Source organism: Myotis myotis, unplaced genomic scaffold (assembly GCF_014108235.1).
Source record: "Myotis myotis isolate mMyoMyo1 unplaced genomic scaffold, mMyoMyo1.p scaffold_m19_p_2, whole genome shotgun sequence".
In the NCBI taxonomy this organism is placed as follows: Eukaryota; Metazoa; Chordata; class Mammalia; order Chiroptera; family Vespertilionidae; genus Myotis; species Myotis myotis.
In genome coordinates this window covers 7418033-7435507 of record NW_023416324.1, presented here as the reverse complement: position 1 = coordinate 7435507, position 17475 = coordinate 7418033, and the positions used below count along the sequence as shown (strand labels likewise).

Here is a 17475-nt window from a genome sequence, read left to right as displayed (position 1 = left end):
AGGCAGCCGGGGTCCTAAGCCGGGCTGGAGGGCCTATGGAAAGTCTCTGCAAGACGACGTCCCACTGGCACAAGAGGGCCTGCACCCTGAGCATGCTACATTGGGTGTGCAGGTGTATGCACATGTGTGTACATATGTGCATATGCACGCATGTGTATGGTGTGTGATCCTCTGTGTGTGTGCGTGCATGTGCACAGTGTGCATGTGTGTGACAGGCAGGGCACAGGGGTCCTGCTGCAGACAGACAGAGTGGGACCAACTGGGAACAGTCTACCGTAACACTGGTTTCTCACAATATCACTCACGGCCAGCGAGGGGAAGGAGGAGGGGGTTGGCAGCCCTAGAGACGCCTGGTTCTGCCGAACGGATCTGAGACCAGGCAGAGGCGGAGGGCGCAGTGGTGGAGAGGGGCAGCTCGAGGCTTCTGCTAGAAGCAGGAGGTGGAAAAGCCACAGACTGAGCACCGGTTAAGGTCCCGGCAGGTTGGCCTTGTGCCTGGGAGGCTGATGGTGTGTTTATTAAACCAGCGATCGGGGCCACATTGGCCACCACCCCCTCGTTAATTCTCCATTCAAGCACTGCCTTATTCGGTCAGTGAGTAAACTGGCCCGAGATGAGAGTCCAGGGCAGAGATAACACATCAGGATCCACACGTTCTAGGCCTCAGATTGTCAAAGATTGAAAACAGACGATACTGATATTACCTAGGGTGGGTGAGGGTGTTGGGATGGGCGATTTCATACAATTTTTCTGGATGGTAAATTTTGGCATTTACGGATCAAAAGTTTCCACAGCGTTTAGAGCCTTTGGTTCTGCAATTCCCACTTCTAAGAATTATGTGTAAGGAAAGGATATCCATCATAGCTTTACGGTAGTGAGAAGCTAGAAGCAACTTAAGTAGCCAATAACCTGGATCTGGTGAAATAAAAGATGCGCTTATTAAATTACAGTCTCCAGGCAACTAATGATGCATTTCAAAGTCCAAGAGCAAGGTTAAAAGAACGGTGAGCTCAGTGTGATGCTAATTTAAAAAGCCTATGTACACAGATCCGTATATATGAATATATAAGAAAAAAGACTGGATGATCCTACTCATGTTAAAATGAAAAAGAGACAGTACATTTTCATATCTACAAATGTGTGTAAAAATCCCAGATGAGGGGCACATTCCAAATTTATAACAATGATTGCTTCTGGGGAAGGAGGAGCCTTGGGAAGTGTCCCTTTTCTCTCTATTTCTGTATTTTGATTTTTTTTTACAATCAGAATGCGTTGTTGCAAGGCAATATAGCTTGGTGGTTAAGTGTGAACTTTGGAGTCAGGATGCCTGTGCTCTCAGATCCTCGCTCTGTACCTTCCTAGCTGTGTGACCGTGGACAAGTTACTTAACCTCTCTGTGCCTCAATTTCCACAACTTTGAAAAGGGGATAAGCTCTCCAGCCCTCATATCATAGGGGAGTTATGGTAAGTAAAAGCACCTAGGACAGGGTGTGGCCAGCATGTAGTAAGTTCTTATAGAAAGGTTTGTTATTATAAATATTATTTAAAGTCTGCATTCTGAATGGGGTGAGATCACCCACAAGGGGAAAAACTTGGTTTTGGGGGACGGTGTAATAAACTTAGACACTAGAATGGTCTTGGCCCTCCGCAGTCCATAAACAGACAGTACCTCTGTGGTCTTAAAATTTCATGGGGGAGGGGGGCAGGGGGAGGGGAGCATTACAAAAAGAGAGTTTATAAAGAGTCCTTAGGGGACAATGGGAAAGAGGTTGAGAAACGCTACTTAATGTATCACAGCACATTGCAAAACCCTGGATCACACACACCATGATGTTTATAGTTATTTTCTCTGTGTGACGGGATTAGATCGATTTTTCCTTTCTTTTTCTCACGGGGAAAATGAGACTTAAAAAAAATACCAAACAGAAATGTACACGTGTTGCTTTTTGAAAATGAAAATGAAATAAAGGATGTTGTTTTGGGGCTCACGGCAGGGTTATGTGTCCAGCGGTAGCTTCAGGTTGCTGGTCGATTGCACCGCCCCCTGAAGCCAGGATCCCGATGGCCTGGGGCGAGGGGGGGGGGTGGTGGGCAGGATGTGAACGCTCCCTGAGGTGCAGCTTGGCTATTTATCTTATTTCTGGCTCGCTGACCGTGTTATATTTAGTGTGGTGTTCTTTCCCTTTGAAAAATATGGAAAGAAGCTAATTTTGTGCATAGAGGATTTGGACCACATAGCGTCTGACATGTTCCTAAAACAGAACAGCCTGGGTGCTGTGTCAGGACCCGAGGGGTCCCAGCTCCACCGAGTTCACCTCCAGACCCTGGAGTTGGACCCTCCATGGCTCATGTTCAAGGCCGTCCTAAGGGCTTAAGTGAGGGACCCTGTGCCTGGGTTTTCAAGAAAAATCGTTAACCAGTTAAGAGAGGCACTCACCTGTGGTTACCTGGGGGGCTCCAGAAAGGCCTGAAAACAACTCCTCATGCTCAAGCCTCGAGGCAAGGACCCGCCTGTAAGAAACCAGAGGAGCGTGGTAAGTCAGCTGTGAGCATCCCAGTGTGAGGCGCTCACGGGCAGATGTGAGTTTTCTTTGTTTTTCGGGAGTTAGAGCATGGGTTTGGGTAGGGGTACGTGCCAGGAAGGTTGTACCCAAAGAAGCCAAGATTCTGTACCAAAGAAGTGGGGTTGCAGAAGGATAACCACATGGTGGCTACATTTACCAAACCTCCCATGGTTTTATCCATCGTATACGTGCTCCAATGGTTAAAAGGAGAGGAAACACTCCCCCAGGTCATACGATGGCGGCACATATAACCTTGATACCAAAACTAAAACCAGACGAGGCAAGAAAGGGAAATGGCAGGCCGACTGGCCCCCATGCCTAGAAACCAAGGTCCTGAACGAAATCTCAGCGAACAAAATCCAGCAATGTTTTTTAAAACAAGATATTACGTCACAATGAAATTGGGTTTGTCCCCAAAACGTAGGGGTGGTTCAACGTTAGAAAATCAAGTAAGGCCATGTCCCAGGAGAAAGGATGAGCCGTGACAGTGTTGCCCAGTGGAGTACTAGGCTGCCGTGAAAACGACAAACCGCAGTTACAGGCACCAACACGGACCATTCTCACACACGTGACGTTGAACAGAAAAGCAAACTGCAGAAGCATACACACAGCAAGATTCCGTTTATATGAAGTTCAGAACCAGGCAAACCACATATTGGTTGACTTTTGTAACATTGGGAAGGAATGCAAAGATGATAAACTAAAATTCAGGATAACAGCTCCCTCCCTGGGGGAGTGAGACATGGTGGTGGGGAGGGGAATAGTGGAGGGTACATGGGTTTTGACTTATTATTCCTTAAACTTTGCATCTCTCTTCTGTGATGGGAGTTTCCAAAAGCCCATCCATGTCTTTCCACTCTTAGCATAAAATCCAAGCTCCTCTGCTATGGTCTTCAAATCCCACCCCGTGGGATTGGGCTCCTGCCTCTCTCACACCTCATCTCCTGGCTCGCCAAGCCTCAGTGGCCTCTGTTCTGTGTCTCAGTCACACCAAGCAGGTCCTGCCCCAGGGCCTTTGCACTGGCTGTTCCATCTGTCTCTTCTGTTTGGCTTCTTTGCTACTTTCTCTCTCAGCTCAAATGCTGCCACCTCAGCACAGACTGCCTTGGCCACTCTACATCAATGCCCACTCGCTCACCCCAGGCTTCGGCCCTTGATTACACCCCTTCCCGGGGTGGACAGCATTCCCTCACAACCTACATAGTCTTGCTCTGTGGCTCCCCATCTCCCCTACTGGAGCGTGAACTCCCTGAAAGAACGCTCCTGTCTTCATCTCTGTGTGCCCAGTATCCCACACCGTGTGTTGGGAACGTAACCGCTACCTACTCACTGTCTGTAAACGGAACGAATAAATGAATGACTATCTGGCGAGTTAAAACGTTTAACCCACGTCCCATGCGAATTGAGGGAAATTCCCAGTTCAAGGTTGGCACTGAGGGGGAGAGGAGGGGAGGGAGCTAATTTTCATGAGAACCTGGATCCCGAAACCTAATCGTATGCAAATGATTTCCCAGCAACATGGGCAAGGTGCCCAGATGAAATGCGATTTCCATTCTGACCCCAGAAGGTGACCCTATCACTATTCCCTGGTGGGGTTGGAGGTTTCAGCGGTTCCCGCACCTTCTCAGGTAGAAGTCAGCAGGAGTGGGAGAGCTGTGAGCCCGCCACTCCCACTGGCAGCTGTTATCTCTGCTCTCAGGCACTTCTCTGGCCAATCAGAGCCAGCAGGGATTTTTATTTTTAGGGGGTCAGGAGGGGATGAGGAGGGGCTGTGTCCCGGGGAAGGTAGTCACAGCTCTGGCCATCAGAGTGCTCCACCTGGCTGAGACCCACGTGGGTTCTCACTGCGGGCCTGCACCTGGACCGGAGTCTCTGTGAACCTGAAGTAAAGACACTGATTTAAATAAAATCCAACAAGAGAAAGCAGCTCTGCCCCCTTCTCGCTGAGTCCCAGACGTTCTATAGAACATGGTTTAGAACCCGGGGATCAGGTCTAGACCTCACATGGCCACTGAGCTCTGCCCTGTGGCCCTGGAAGTCACAGCCCCAGAGGCGTGGGCCCAGCCGGCTTTGGGGGAGGAGCTCTCGGCAGCCGAGGTGTCTGGCAGCGTGACCAGCCCCCGCGACAAAGAGGCTCCTTGACGATTCTCCCTGCGCCCCAACCGCTTCCTGCCAAGCTGCATAAGGGATCCCCGCTCCATTCATTCAACCGGCTGCGCTGCATTCCCACCACAAAGGAAGGATTCAGCGGGGCCCTCTCGGCCAAGGTTCAGCCCACAATCACTTTTGTCACCAAGTTCCAGTCCCAGGCGGGGGGGGGGGGGGGGGGGGGGGGCAGGGACAGGCTCCCAGCCGCCGCCGCTGCCGCTGGCTGTCGCTGTGCAGTCAGGGAGTTTCAGGCCACATCCCCAAGAGCCAAGGTCAAAGGGTGTCAGGTTCCTGTTCCATCAGAACAGGTTCTTATGGATTGTGCTCACGGGAGCAGTGCAAGCCCCGTGCGAATTAATCACGAAGGGGGTGGGAGGGGCAGCCTGAGCCGGGAGCCACGGGAAAAAGAAGGCTGGTAAGTAATCCGCAAGGCAGAGGGCTGACAGCAGCAGGACCGGTGCAGTCACGCGCCACGTACCAAGGTTTCCGTCAACCACAGACCGCATATTCGACGGTGATCCCACGGGATTACTGAATTTCTGCTGAGAAATGAAGGCTATGGTTCAGGGGGATTTTTCCTCTGACGGGAGCAGTGTCTGGAGCTTGGCAGTAGACTCCCTCTCACTCACAGCACCTCAATTCTGAGCACACAGATTGCACCCCAGTCCCTCGGCCACGGACCTGTTTCCTCCCAGAGGAGCCCGTCCCCCAGCGCTGCATGTTCAGAGGGCGCTGCAGCCCCCAGGCCCGGCTGATGGGCTTCACAGGACCCGGCTGTAGGTGCTCTGTTGAGGACCTAAGGTCCTGTACATGGACTCAGGCCCACGGGAGCACCTTAACCAGTATGAAGTGCCATGGCCACTCCAGTGAGAGTTTTCCCTTTCCCTGTGGGGCCAGCCTGTCCCTGGACATTGGAAATATTGTCAGGTTGTAATGGTGTAAAGCAGAGATAAGTTTTATTTCTTCTATCAGTTCAATACCAGAGAGAGCCTTTTATGCCAGACTAGGGGCCCAGTGCACAAATTCGTGCACCTTGAAAGGAACTGTGGGCGGTGAGGCTGCGACAGGCCCAGGGGTGGGTCTCGGCCCATCCTCCGCGCCCCCGCCCAACCCCTCCTGCCACGACCCCCAGTCCCCTGTCTGCCATCAGCCCCGCTCCCGCGGCTCCCATGAGCTGACAGTGCCAGCTCCGCTTGCAACCGAAGATGGCGCAGAGCGATTGGGGCTGGCACCAGCAGCAGCTGCTGCCCTGATTTCCCCTCAGGAGCAGGGGGAGGTGGAGAACCCTCAGGGGCGATCTGGCCGGCAGCCACCGCTCACACCCACTGATGGTGCCAAGTGATCGGAACCGGCACCAGGCACCAGCAGTGGGTGCGAGCAGTGGCTCTGGCGCCGGCAGCGGATGTGAGTGGGGCCAGCGCTGGGTGGGACCGCGGCACATGGGAGCAAAGAATTTTCAGTAACCACCAGAGGCTTGTCCTGATGATAGTGACTGGTGCCCCGCCTTGGTCTGGCACCCCTGCTCACCTGCTCCACCATCCCGCTGCGGCCAATGCCTGCCATGTTCTGCACATGCCCCCTGGTGATCAGCGCATGTCATAGTGACCGGTTATTCAGTTGTCCGGTTGTTCCACAGTTCGGTCTATTTGCATATTAGCCTTTTATTATATATTATAGGGCCAGGGGAACACAAAACAAATTTCCAAAGTCAAAACAGTGAGTCCTCGGTTCTACGCTCTCTCCGTGTTAACACCCTCCCTCTTTTTCCTAAACCACCACAAAGTTCCTTGATCTGACCACTGCTCCGACAGGCAATAGCCACCCACGTGGCCATGACAGTCCCTGTGTTCCTTATCCTTCGTCCTGGTTTCTCATTCCTGCTGACCCTCAGGCCACCGTCACTCCCTCCTGACAGTCACTGTTACGGGGATCAGGGTCTCACCCAGCCAGTTTCTCCTCGATATTCCCACCCAGCCCACATCCCTGCTCATGGGGCAGCGGTGACAGCTCTGTGTTCAATCTCTGACCCTGTCGGAAGGAAGCGGGGGGAGGACTTGTGGGACAGAGTGATAAAGTCTGCAGTGTGTCCAGTAATGCCCAGGCCTTCACACTCACTCACTGACTCCCCGGCATCTTCCAGTCCTGCAGGCTCCAGTCACGGTCAGTCCCTGCACAGGTGTACCGTTTTATCTCTTTACTGTACCTTTTCAAGTTTAGTTATGCTTGGATACACAGATACCACTGCTGCATGGCCTGCAGTGTTCAGCCCAGGAACCTGCTGTGCAGGCTGCAGCCTGGGATCAGTAGGAGGCACCTTGGAGCCCAGGTGTGGAGTGGGCTGCACCACCCGGGTTTGTGTAGGTGCCTCTGTGATGTGCGCACGAGGACCATGCATTTCTCAGGATCTACCCTGTCATTAAGCAACGTGTGATTGTAATAGAAGCACCAGCCGTAAAAGAACGAAATCGGCAGCAGCTGAGACCCTGAATCAGACCACAAACTCATCCCACCCTCACAGCCACCCTTCGGAAACGAGTAGCCCCCTGCCTCGAGTCTCAGAGAGGTCAGGTGACTGGCCTTGGGTCACCCAGCTGGAAGCAGCAGAGTCAAGGTTCACAGTCACATCCAGCCGGCGCGGATGTCCACCTCCTGTCCCCGGCACCACACCAACTCCCACAAAGCCGAGTCCCCGTGGGCCGCTCTCTGGGCAGGACACACAGGCCAGAAATGAACATGGCACAGTTTATCCTCAGAGACACTAGATCACGAACACACGAGGGCGGGCAGGTGTGCACTTCTTTTTAAATGGCTTTTTAAAGAGTTTGATCCCAACAATTCCTGGGCCCCTACTGTGTGCCGGGAGCTCTGGGGGGCACACAGGTGCGTGAGACATGCTTTTATAGTCCAGTGGGAAGACAGGTGACCCTCACTCACAGAAGGGAAGGCGACATCCGGGTAAGAGTGAGCGTGCGGTGAACACCGACTTTGCCAGGCCCTCCGTGGAGCTCCTCCCATGTATAATCATTTAATAGCTATTAGTTCTATTTTATAGGTGAGGTTCAGAGAGGTAAAGCTACTTGTCCAAGGCCACACAGCCTGTACAAGCAGAGATAAAGCATGTCTGATCCTAAAACCCGTGCTCTTAACCACGAAGCAGTACTGCTGAAGCGGGCCCAGTAACAAGTCCACAGACAGAGCGACATGTTCTAGTGAGGGGGGCGGGGAGCAGGAAGGTAAGACCACAGCTCCACAGGGCCTGGAAGTACATGTACACGTCCTTGGGTGGAGTGTGGGGTAGGAGGAGACGAGGGTATTCCAGAGGCAAGGGCTCGGGCTAAGACACTGCAGAGCTAAGAGGCAGCCTCCCCGCCCAGCCTGGGTGAGGGGTTCAGGCCCTGCAGCTCGGGGTTCCAGGCTGACCCACTGAAGCGCTGGAGAAGTTAAGGAGGACACAGTCCCTCTGAAGACCAGAAGCCGGAAACAAATTAGGGACCTTTTCTGTGGGATTTTGACGGGCGATGTCTTTCTCTGAGCCGGTGGCCGGCACGTGACCCTATTGAGAAGCCCGGCACCGGGCACCCTGTCTCCAGCCCCATGCAGTGTTTCTCGGGAAATGTGACATCTCTGTGCGCTCCCCGCTGGTGCTCATGGGTGCAGGGCAGCCGCCAAGGCTCCTGTCACCGTCAACTCAGAGTGACTCTGACACCTCGATCCTCCTCCAGGCCCGGGGAGGAGCCAGCAGTGGCCTCTCCGTCTGGCAAGCTGGGCTGAGCAGCTGAGCCCAGGCGCTGACCGCCACCCGGCCCAGCCTGCTGGCCCCGCATCTGCTCAGCAACAGAAATACCTGCCACTATCGTCTGGACGCCGACTGCAAGCTGGGCTCACACTGAGTGCTTTGCACATGACTGCGTGCCAGGCTCACACTGAGTGCTCTGCACACGTTAGCTTGTTTCAGCCTCACCTTTGTCCGTGTTATCATTGACACACGGGGCAGAGAGGTGGAGGACCTTGCCCCAGGCCTCACAGTTTCTAAGGGGTGCCCTGTGCACAGAATCTCCTGTTTGGAACTTCCTCATCCCGGGGGCAACAGAACCCCAGCCTTCTGGACAAGCTTAGCTAAACCAAGGAAGGGCCAACCCCTGTAACGAAGCTTGGCCACATGATCTGGCCACTGAGGCTACCCTCTGGGCACCAGGACCTTCCAGGGACCAGAGGACCAGGCTGGAGTCTGGGAGGCAGAAGTTGAGGTTGGAGGCACCTGGTTAACGCATTGGCTGCTTGCCAGGCTCCTGTGCCCAGGACATCGTCTGGACACGGCACTGTCCTTGGGCAGCAGGCCTGGACACCAACTCGACTCATTTGGTCCCTCCTCCCAGGAGGCATTTTGCAGCAAAAAGTAGAAGAAGGCAGAGGGGGAGCTGAAATGTGAGCCCGGACTCCACCCGCCCCCCACGGGGAGGCAAGCCCGCTGTGGGCGCCTTGCAGGAGGCTGCATTCCTAGCCCAGCTCTGCCCCTGAATGGCTATGGAGACAACTTCATTCCTACCTCATCTGTGAGAGTGGAATGGGACCGGGACCTACCTCGCTGGGTTGTTACGCGTAACGAGGTCAAAGTTTTGAGATTCAGGCATTTATTCATTCACTCAACAGAATATTAACTGAGCACCTGCCACTGCCACCTGCTCTAACGCTGGGGAGAGAAGAATGGCCCAAACAGATAGAAGGCCTGTCCCCATGGAGCTCACCGAGAACCAGCCTGGAGAATATCCTAGGGAAGGTCAGGCTGGAGGGAAATGATGGTGCTGGGGAGGCGGGAGGCGGTGCCAGAAGCGGTGACTTTAAATATGATGGTCGGAAAACACAGCCACCGAGCAAAGATGTCTGAGCAGAAGGCGAGGAGGGAACCATACAGAAACCTGGGAGAAGGGCATTCTAGGCGGAGGGAGCCTGCACAAAGGCCCTGAGGCAGGGACAGGAGGCTGAAAGCAGTCAGTGAATGCATTCAGGGGAATCGCCAGGTGCCTGCTCTAAATGGGCCAGCTGACGACAGACGTGTGGAGGGCGGCGAGCACCCCTCCATTCTTAAAGCCCCCATCTGTTCTTAAAGAGGCCAGGAGGGGGTGAGGGGCTGATTCGAGGCCATTCACACTGGGAGCAAAGAAGAATCTGGGGTCCAGCTCAGAGATATTTGCCACTCACCACCCTGTGTTTTTCAGAATCTGGGAAAAGGCATGTGGTGGGCTGAGTCATGGCCCCCAAAGCCATCCAGATCCTAGTCCCTGGCATCCTGACGGGTACTTTACGGGGCAAAAGGGACTTTTCAGATGCGATGAATGAAGGATCTTGAGATGGGCAGAGTAGCTGGGGTTATCCAGGTGGGTTCACTGATTATTATTCCAAGTGTCTTCATAAGAGGGAGGAGGACGTACGACACGTGATGGAAGCAAGAGGCTGGCGAGACGAGAGGAGGGGCCGTGAACCGAGGGGTGCACGGGGCCCCTGGAGCCCCCAGAAGGAACTGGTCCTGACATGGAACTGACTGTGTGTGGGCTCCAGACCCCCGGAACCGCACGAGAATAAATGTGTGTTGCTCTCAGCCACCGTGTGCGGGCTCAGCGGTTACAGGAAATGAATGCAGGCAGCGTTCCTGTTCGCACCTTCCTGGGGCGCCCGCCCCACTCAGCCTGTTGGCTTACCCGATGGCGGGTTTCGTTGGGCCCAGTTCCTTCATCCTGATCAAACCAATCACTTTTGCACCCAATGCCCAGGTGGCCAGGCTGGAGGGGGGCTGGGCGAGCCGCCCTCCTCTGCCCGGTTTACACTTTAACCCAGGGCCCTGCGCCTGAGCCAAGTTCGCACTCGCTCTTGGCCGGGATGAAACTGGGATAAAAGGCACGCATTCCCAGGCTGCATCCACAGGCACCCCGCTTTCCCGACGGCTCAGAACGACAGCTCCCTGGCCCTCCGACAAAACAAGCCGCTTACGTGGTCCTTGGGTGAGGGGTTTAACCGAAGCTAGAGGGTGTGGAGATGACCGGCGGACCTCTGCGGCCGCTGGCTCCTGGGCGCAGAGCCCTCCCCGTTCCCAGGCCTCTGCCGGCCGGCCTGATTCTGGAGATTAGCACACGGTTGGAGAAAGTTTACCCTGCCCATATCTGGACATGTTCTTTTCCAGCCACGGCGACGGTGCCGCCATAGAAGTGGCTCACAAACCTTCTGCCAGGAGCCCTGTTGGCACACAGCTGACCTCGTCCTGCCCTCTCCCCATCCCCTCCCCCCCCCCTTCTCCCTCCAATTTCTACTTGAAGCATTTTAGCCAGAGCTGCTTTCTCGAGCCCCCAGCCTCCTCCTGCGTCCAATGTTTAGGAAGCCACTTGTCACACCCAATTCTTTTTTCATTTTGGAATGGTAGCAACAACATTTACCCTTCTCCTAAGTGCTGACCAAGGGCCAGGCACCGTGCTTTCCATGCATTTATGGTCATTAATAATTTACTTTATTTCTTTATTGATTTCAGAGAGGAAGGGAGAAGGAGAGAGAGAGAGAAATATCAATGATGAGAGAGAATCATTTATCGGCTGCCTCCTGCATGCCCCCCACTGGGGATTGAGCCCATAACCCAGGCATGTGCCCTTGGCCGGAACTGAACCTGGGACCCTTCAGTCCGCAGGCCGCAATGCTCTATCCACTGAGCCAAGCCGGCAAGGGCTCATTAATAATTTTATTTATTTGGAAAATCAGAATACTTTATATATGTAGATTAATGCTTATTACCAAGATTTATTTAATAGGATTATATTTTAAATTTATTATTTCATATCACATTTAAATTTCCCAAGAACCCTAATGAGAAAGTTTCTAGAATAACCTCCTTTTCACAGATGAGGAAACTGAAGTTCAGAGAAGTTAAGATACCTGCTCAGTCACACAGCGAATGACAGCAAAGATTCAAGCTGGATTTGTCTGGCTCCAGAGCTAGCACGCTGTCAGTCCTCCCACTCCCATGCCTCTCCATCCCCCCATGCCCACGGAGAGCCCCCTCCCCAAGCCCTGGCTGCAGGAAGCCTTTTCGAGGCTGACCTTGGTCTCCGTGGGCAGGAGGTAGAGTTCCTTATTTTCCTTCGTGTCCTTTCCCCTCCATAAATATCAGCTTCCCCCATGTGACTCACTCAGGCCTCTGCAACCCTGATATTCATCTGGAAGTATTGTAAATAATTGACGCTGGGGTGTTTAATCATAAAACTGCAATTGAGGCTAAAACATGGCAGCCTGCAGGAGAGGGGGAGGGGAGTGACAGGCCGGGGAGAGCGGGGTTTGCTTTGGGGGGCTCAGCACCTCTTTCACTTCGGGGAAAACAACAAGAACTGCCCTCGGCCAAGTGCTCACGGCCTCCACAGCACGGCCGATGCTTCACTGTCTTCTCCCTTGTTGCTCCCAGCAGTCTGTGAGGGGGATGCTCCTGGAACCCCAGGGTCCCCCCAGGAATTAACCCCCTCTCTGCCAGTGATGATTAGACAGACAGAACCCCCTTCACAGGGTTGAAGAGTGAATGTTTTATCCATGTTAACTGTCCAGCGCTGGTATACAGTAAGTGCCCAAGCATGGCGCACCGAGGGAAGGAGGACATTTGCATAACCCTAAACCCTAGCCCCAACATTAACTCTCGCCCAACATTAACTCTAAAGTCTCCTGGAACTGAAAAAGATTCCTTTTGCTTTCTTTCTTTTAAAAAAATATACTTTTTATTGATTTCAGAACGGAAGGGAGCGGGAGAGGGAGAGGGAGAGGGAAGGGAGAGGGAGATAGAAATCAATGATGAGAGGGAATCACTGATTGGCTGCCTCCTGCACGCCCCCCTACTGGGGATTGAGCCCGCAACCTGGGCATGTGTCCTTGACTGGAATCGAACCCGGGACCCTTCAGTCTGCAGGCCGACGCTCTATCCACTGAGCCAAAGCAGCCAGGGCTCCTTTGACTTTCCTTGCAGACAATCCTCTACAGATAAGCCCCGGTGAAACTCCTGAGGTGCCAAGGATTTCTCAGGGGCTCCAGAGGGCACCTCTCAACCGGCCTTCCTCTCTGCATTCTGACCCATAAATGCCAATCGGGGCCAGTGAAGTGCTGGAAAGGCAATGACCTCCCGCGGGTGCGCCAGAGATAGGAGGTGTGCCAGAGAGAGCCAGCTGAGGTGCGATGTCACCTGCAGGGCACAGTGCACCCCGGATCTTTCCTTCTCCGCCTGTGCTGGAGGGCGAGGGAGAAGGAGGTGCCGGCTCACCAGCCTGGTATTCCAGGTCGCCTGCTCGTAGTTCCCAATACCCAGTCTTCCCTTCCTGCATCGTAAGAAAACTACGGACCCTCCCCTGACAAGGGCTCTATCTGTTTCCTGTGCTGCTGTGACAAATGACCACAAACGTAGTGGCTTAAAGCAACGTCAAGTCATTCCCTTTCAGTTCTGGAAGCCAGAAGCCTAAAAGCCAGGTGTAGACAGACTGCATTCCTTCCAGAGGGGTCGGGGAACCCATCCCCTGGCCTCTTCAACTCCCAGAGGCCCCTGCATTGCTGCCCCACCCCCCCCACTTCAAAGCGCTCCATTCCGATTCTGACCTCGACTCCATCCTTCCTCTCTGAGGGACCCTCCTGCCTGCCTCTTACATAACGTGACTCTGCAAAGGCCTTTTACCATATTAGGTGACACAATCACGGGTTCTGGATTGGGAGGAGGATGTGTCTGTGTGTGTGTGTGTGTGTGTGTGTGAGAGAGAGAGAGAGGGGGGGGGGCGTATTCATTAATAATTTCATTATCCAGCCTACCATTAGGGGTCTAGGCACTGCCCTGTACAATTTCAGGGGATCACTGGCCTTTCACAGACTGTCCCCCAAGATAAAACCCCCACTCCGGAATGAACACATGGCTCTCGGAGCTCAGGTGTACCTGGTGTAACAGCGTGCACCAGATTACAAACGGGGGTTACACATTTGACAAGCGGCCTTTTGTTTTTAAAAGCCTGCATCCCTAAGTCGTGATAAGAAGAGCTAACACGCATTGAGTCTGGAGGATCTCATTTACTCTAGGTAGAAGCTGCTACCATCATCCCATGTTACAGAGCAGGGGTGGGGAACCTTTTTTTCTGCCATTTGGATATTTATAACATCATTCGTGGGCCATATAAAATTATCAACTTAAAAATTAGCCTGCTATATTTGATCAAATATTTAATTCACTCACCCCTAATGCCTCGGCAGGGCCAGACCAAATGATTTCCCAGGCCCGTGAGCCAGATGTTCCCCACCCGTTACAGATGCGGACACTGAGGCCCAGAGAGGTTACGGAACTTGCTCGAAGTCTCATGTTAATAAGTAGCAGAGCGAGGCTGTGAACCAGACAGTTGAGTCCAGAGTCCCTCTAAGATCCCGCCTCTCATCTACCTCCAAGCCATGCTTTAAAAAGAGTGGGTTTTTTAAACGTCTACACACCCTCCACACCGCTTCCAAGAACAAAGCACTCCTTTGTCCAATGTCAGAAGCAGAAGCGTGCTGATGGCAGGGACATGACGGCCCCGTGGGGTTGTCCCAGACCCCTCAGTGACAAAGACGAACGGATACCAGAGATTTCTTGTCCTACGTAACCTGTGACAAGCCGCGGGTCCGGCTGAGCGCTGACCCTATGCCCTCCGCCCCTCTGCTCAGCGCTGCGACTCGGCTCACAGGCTGCCTGGGGTCCTGCCTCTCGTCCAAGGACTCTGCCCCGCTCTGAGCTGCCACAGCCCAGCTGGGGGTGAGATTCAGCCCCCTCCTGGGCCCAGGTGCCGAGCTGGACCCTAACCTGAGCCAGCACCCACTCCCTGGCTGCTCCCCTGTCCCCTCCATGAGAGGAGGGAACGGGCCCAGGACGGTGGCCTCAGGCTCTCACGGGCTTGTCCAGATTCAAACCCAGGAGCCCACGGCAGGGGTCACGGTCTCCGTGCACCTGTGGGTGCTCCGGTCACCTCGCTGTCCCTCGGCCGGGAGCTACGCTGCACCATCACCGCCCCACGGGGGGCCTGACCGCCACAGGAGTTCACCTAATGTCTGGGAGGTCAGACCTCTGGCCCAGCCTGCAGGGTGCAGGGATCGGAAGATGGGCTGAGGAAGCGAACCTCTGCACTTCAGGGCACAGACTGGGATGACTGCAGCCAAGGCAGCCGAGGGTGGGGGTCAGCAGGGTCAAGTCTGCTCCCTGAGGCAGGAGAGACTTTCAGCTCCAACAGTGACAGCGGCCGTGTGCAGAGAGTAACAACAGCAAATAACAGTAATAATGAGGAGGGCGGGGGGAGGAGGAAGCAGCTTTTTCCTGAGTGCCCCCACAAGGGGGCACAGATGAATGGTGCAGCTGGTGAGGGTGGGCCCAGGGGGATGTGTGTGGAGGCGGCAGGAGCAAGGCTGCTGAACTCTGATCTGCTGTCTCCCTCCAGTCATTCAGTCCACAAACAAGCCACACCAGGCAGTTGTCCAGATGCTGTGGACATGCCCTCTCTTTACGAAACTCCAGTATCAAATAGGAAAACCCCCAACCAGGTAACCTGGGGGACGCTTACTATTGTCACAGAAGACGTCTCCGCAGGGACCTCTGACTAGGGCACTGTGGGCCCCCCACCACGCAAAGCTGTCCAGAGCTTGTCGTGCTAGTCACTCCCCAGGAGGATCATGGGAGCCCCAGGGGACGGCCACACTGGGCTGAGGGGCCAGGCTGCCCAGGGCTACCTGGGTGGGTGGGGGGTGTGTGTGTGTGTGTACTGTGTGGCTGTCCTGGGTGCCTGTCCAACTCCAGGTCCCCTTCTCCTGGCTCTAAGCCTGGGCGTGGCCAGGCCTGGCCAATCAGATCTTCCATAGGGCAGGCCCCGCCCAATCAGAACCAGTAAAACTCAGTGCTTCACGTTGGAGGAAATGCTGGTGGGGTACCCCTCCCTCCCCTGCAGCTGCCGGTGGCCATCTGGTCCCCACTAGGGGAGGAGCTGCCGAGCAGGGGGAGGGGGCGGCAGAAATGAGGGCTGAGGTGAAGAGTGAGCAGGACCCCAGCGACACCGCTCGAACCCACGAATCCAGCTGGACCTACTCCAGTTTCCGTGGTATGAACCAATCGTACCCCCTTCTGCCCCATAAAAATTTAAAATAAAATAACTAAAAACCAAAACAAAACAAAACTGCCAGGTGCCCCAGCCCCCCCTTTCCGAGGCGAGCGAGGGGCCGCCAGGTGCAAGCACCTGCGAGGTGGGCGGTCCGGAGCGGGGCGCGTCCAGGCCCCATCCCAGGGTTCCTGACCTCCTTCCTCGGCCGGGATGTTTTGAGGATGACTATCTGGGTCACTCACCAAGACAAGACTGGCTGTGGCAGTGACTGAGGAAGTGACAGTCACAGGGCTGAACGTTGGCTAATCTCCCCCCGGCCACCACCCTAGAACACACCACTGAAGAGACAGTGTCGCAAACCGCCGGCTGGGGAACGGCTCTGCGGTGAGCAGGGCGTACGGGGTGGAGGAGCCAGGCCTGCCCTTGAAAACGTTACTGCCGTGGTTGAAAGCACATCTAGCAAGCGGACACACACGCAGGAAAAGGGAAGCAGGGCACGTGGGGCCAGGCAGGCACGCGCGAGGGGACGCCACCTCTCTGCCCCGTGGGCCAGGCACTGTGCTGGGCCCCTGTCCGCAGCACTCTGCCCTCAGGCCTGCAAGAGGGGCAAACAGAAGAAAACACTATGAGGGAGAGAGGGCAGCAAGGAACCAAGTGGCGTCAACAACCCCAAGGAGAGAAAAGAAAGTAAAACTGGAGAGAGAATGAGAACAGGGGGCAGGAAGGAGCAGGGGAATGAAGACGGGGTCCCGACAGGCGAGGGAATGGCCAGGAGACTGGTCGGAGGGGGTGCACAGGGGTGGAGGGACCTTTTGGAAGGGGGGCAAACCTGGTGCTGGGCCTCATGCTCCCACAGGGCAGCTGCCAGGCCTTTGCCGTCCCAGCAGCTATTATAGGGGCCGCACCCATGTCCGGGCTGTGTACACAGATAAGCCAAGAGTCACAGAGAGCCCAGAGCGGGGTTGCCAGGGTGTACCCTGCACCTACACTCATTGCAGTGGTTGCCCAAGCACAGAGGGGATACAGCAAGCAGGGCCCTGGAGCGAGGCCACGCCCCAGGATGGCCCCCCACCTCCTGCGTAACCCAAGCCGACCTCACACCTCCCCTGGATACAGACCACAAAGGCCTCCTCCATGGCCTCCCGGCCTCCTGGCCTGACCCCAACTGCTTTTGGTGGGTGACCTTTCCAAAAGGCAAATGTAATCACACCACCCTCACTCCAGATCCCTCCATGGCTCCCAATTGCCCCCGGGATAAAGCCCTGATCATAAGGCCCTTCCCGCCCCCAACTTACCTGCCATGCCCCTCAGTCACAGGCTGATTTCTGTGCACTTTCCACGCACCATCTCATTTCATCCTCCCCCACAACCCTACCTGTCTCCCCATTCTGCAGACAATTTAACTGCGACTGGGAGAGGTCCAGTAACCTCTGCATTTCCCACACTGGCAGTCACCGTCCTCATCTGGGCTCCAGATCCATCTCACCCATGACCCCGGGCTATCCCTAGGAAACACGTCCCTGGCTGAAAACCACAACGCTAGACGACTGGCTTAATTATTTTATAAGCAGCACAGATAATAATTTATGTTAAGATTATTAACAATATCTATGTTCAACACCTCGGCAGGTGGTGCCAGTCTGCTTGCCCAAAGA

The 17475-nt window shown here is 54.7% G+C and overlaps 1 protein-coding gene across 7 annotated transcripts in view; it reads right to left on the bottom strand.

The window, feature by feature from the left end:
• Positions 1 to 17475, bottom strand: part of LOC118676301 (transmembrane protein 51) — a 155103-nt gene that overhangs the window by 111955 nt on the left and 25673 nt on the right. For 4 of the 7 annotated variants that reach the window (XM_036349955.1, XM_036349957.1, XM_036349956.1 and 1 more), the window contains one exon: positions 2438 to 2511. The gene's annotated coding sequence lies outside the window, so the exon portion shown is untranslated. Of the gene's footprint in view, positions 1 to 704; positions 916 to 2437; positions 2512 to 17475 lie in introns of all 7 variants that reach the window. The other 3 variants (XM_036349961.1, XM_036349959.1, XM_036349962.1) reach the window with 1 other exon arrangement.